Source organism: Syngnathus acus, chromosome 13, assembly GCF_901709675.1.
Source record: "Syngnathus acus chromosome 13, fSynAcu1.2, whole genome shotgun sequence".
NCBI lineage: Eukaryota > Metazoa > Chordata > Actinopteri > Syngnathiformes > Syngnathidae > Syngnathus > Syngnathus acus.
This window is the reverse complement of record NC_051098.1, coordinates 14,790,847-14,793,917: the sequence shown is the minus strand read 5'-3', so window position 1 is coordinate 14,793,917 and position 3,071 is coordinate 14,790,847.

Sequence of the window (3,071 nt, the reverse complement as noted above, 5' to 3'; positions counted from 1 at the left end):
GCCCGTCTGCTATTTGTCATCTGCGTGGGATGTACAGTGGCGCTGCTGTCGTGTGATACGGCCGACCCGGCGTGGCGGGCTACTGCGCCGCCACCTCCTGTATCCCGCTTGGTTAAATTACCTGGCTCCGTCCGTCAATGTAATTCCCTAGCAACATGAAAGGCGGCTTCCTCCATCTGCAAAGTGTCGAGCGGGCTGCTTTACATCTGTCAGCTGCCACCGTTGTTTATTTCTCACCTCGGCCTGAAACTATTCGTTGGCTTGTCACTTAATGGCGGCGGGGGCCGTCACCGGTGCGGACGGCGGCACTTAAACGCCGCCTGCTGCCGCCTTCGCCTTTGAACAACCACCCAAAGTAAATACAAAGCGTACACATTCTTGTTATCCTTCTTTTAAGACGGTAGCAGATATTCTGAGGTTAAACTTCAATCGCCTTCTCTTGATTATCCGCGAATCTCAAATGCTCGACGAAATCTCCACTTAAATGAAAGATGGATTTTGTTATTGCGATTCTTTTAATTAAAAACAAACTTCAGAACTTCAAAGGTGAAGTTGATATACAGTTTTTTTTTTTTTGCTCCAATTAAGTCAATAAAAGTGCTTGTATAGAAAAACATAGAAAAAAATGAAAATGGCTTTTCTTGCGTAACAACACAACCAGCCGGTGGTCTTTGCGTCCCGCTATGGCCGTTTGGGAGCGTGTCCAGATGTTCCATGTTGGTCATGAAGAACTCCAGCAAATGTTTTGCCGGAACGTCACGTACGCCTCGATAATCTTGCTCCCGCTTGGCAGTTTGACAAAGTTTCTTCACAGGAGTCTGACAGAAATTTGTACAGTGGAACCTCGAGACTCGAGCGCCATAAAATCAGCACAATTGACAGATTGGCCAACATTTACTGTGGAAATTCCCCATGAAATATGTAAAATGAAACATAATCAATGGTTTCATTTGGCTAGTTGTAGAAAATCGAAATTGAAAGTTTTGACAAAAAAAAAAAAAAAAAGAATTGCGGAGGAAAAAGTGCAAGAGATTCAAAATGTACTGAAATATTTCCAACTTTTTTTTCATATCGTGCTTAAATGTCTGACCTATTTTTTATTGAACTAAAAACATGCCAGTCTGGACGCTTTTGACATTGAAGGAGTTTATACAAGCAGCGCACGCTTTCTGCTACTTCTTCACTCACAAATAAAAACATCGGCGCTTGATGAAGCAGCAGCATCAACAGGAAAAGAATCATTAAGTCAGTGACTCACTCACTGATATGCTGTTAGTTAATGTGAATCTGTGGAATCAGCGCTTGCTTATCCAATATAATATTGTCTAATTTGGCTTTTAAACGCTGCCTTGCATTTACGGCTCCTCATCATAACCCCTGCGGAGTATTTCGTATCGTAAAAACCAGATTTGAGCCGTACCTCGTTTAGGCATACAAAGGTTATTTCGAGCCAATCACCCTCTGTAATAAGAAGTCATAAAATGGAAAGCGCGGCGCTTGAATGGCGGGGGCCACATCATCTACATGTGAAACACAAGTCGGAAAATGAGATAGGATGAATCGACGCGCCCGACAGATGAGATGGAATTTCTAAAATTCCATCAATAATAGCATTTTGCGGTGTAGCTAGTTAGCTTTCTAAAATTCCATCAATAATAGCATTTAGCTGTGTAGCTAGTTAGCTTTCTAAAATTCCATCAATAATAGCATTTAGCCGTGTAGTTAGCTTCACTAATATTTAATTAGGCCGCCGCTATGGATTTCAAATAAAACATTTAGCTGGTTGCTAGCGACGCATATTTTTAAATTTTACATTAATCAATATCCAAAGACATGAAGAGGCTTGCACCAGCAGAAGGATCGTTTCTATCCACTGTCCATCTATCATTAGATTTCCCTCGTCACTACTGAGAGGATGTTGTAAGAGAGGAAGTTTATTTTCCTCCGACAAGTAATTTGCTGGCGCCGATCGGGACTTTCTTTTTTCATTGGCTTCATTGACAGCTCAGCACTTGAAAACTCAATCCATCTACATCCATTTCTTGTTCTCTTCTTTGACATGATGCCCATAATGTTCAAGTTGAGACTTTGCAGTCAGGCTTTTAGAACAAGCTAGCTGGCAATCTTGCCTTCCTTAAAGTCAACCTCTACAGTATTTGGTCACAATATAAAAAAAAATATTTTTTCCCTTCATTTTATTGTGTGCTCTTGAATGGAGAAAAGAAAATTGCCCCTGATTTCATGTAATTATAAGCAAAATCACCTCGATTGCTCCAGCTTGACGCCCTGTGGTGGGGACACAATCCTAAATTGTTATGAACGGTACTCGAACGTAATGAACTAAGTGGACCACTTATGCACTTTTGTCCCCATTTAGCAGCAAAGTGTGAAAGTGCAGCCCGCAGCAGACACGCCTCGGACAAGGCACGGCCACCTCAGGCACCGCTCGCACTTGTATCAAAAGTTTAAAACGGCGACGACAGATGTAAGATATGGAGTCTTTTAGCGATCGCTAGCCTCGGGCAGGTTTTAGGGGCCATTTACATCGTAGTGAACAGCTGCGGGTTTTAACAAAGCCCTCCGCCGTGCCTTCCGTGCCCAGCTGAAGCATTGTCATGGGCACGGCATGGAGCTGAAGGGGAAACCCGGGCCGAAACAGAGCCGACTGTTATGCTAATGAAGGTGGTTGTCGGTGGGTGTGGTTAATTGCGGTCTTCTGTGGAAGGTCAGTGGCGCGTATGAACTCGGCGGGTCAAAGCCCGAGGCCTAACGGAGATAATGTCTGCCTGGTTTGAAGTAACAAACAAGACCAGACCCTCAGGGCAAAGATGGTCTCATCCGGCCGCATTCCAAAGACGGGTAGGGGGAGGTGGGGGCGGGGGCTATGTCTTGCAACGGGCTGTGTTTAAATAGGCGTAATCAGATTTGAGTCAGTTGAAGGCTGGGCTAGGTCTGCATTGTTGTCCCAACAATGAGCAGCTTAAGGTGACACCCGGAAGGTGCTTCTTTTGCACCCTGCAAACAAGGCGACTTTAAGTAAGCAAACTTTGTGTGTCGCTAAATGGCGCTGA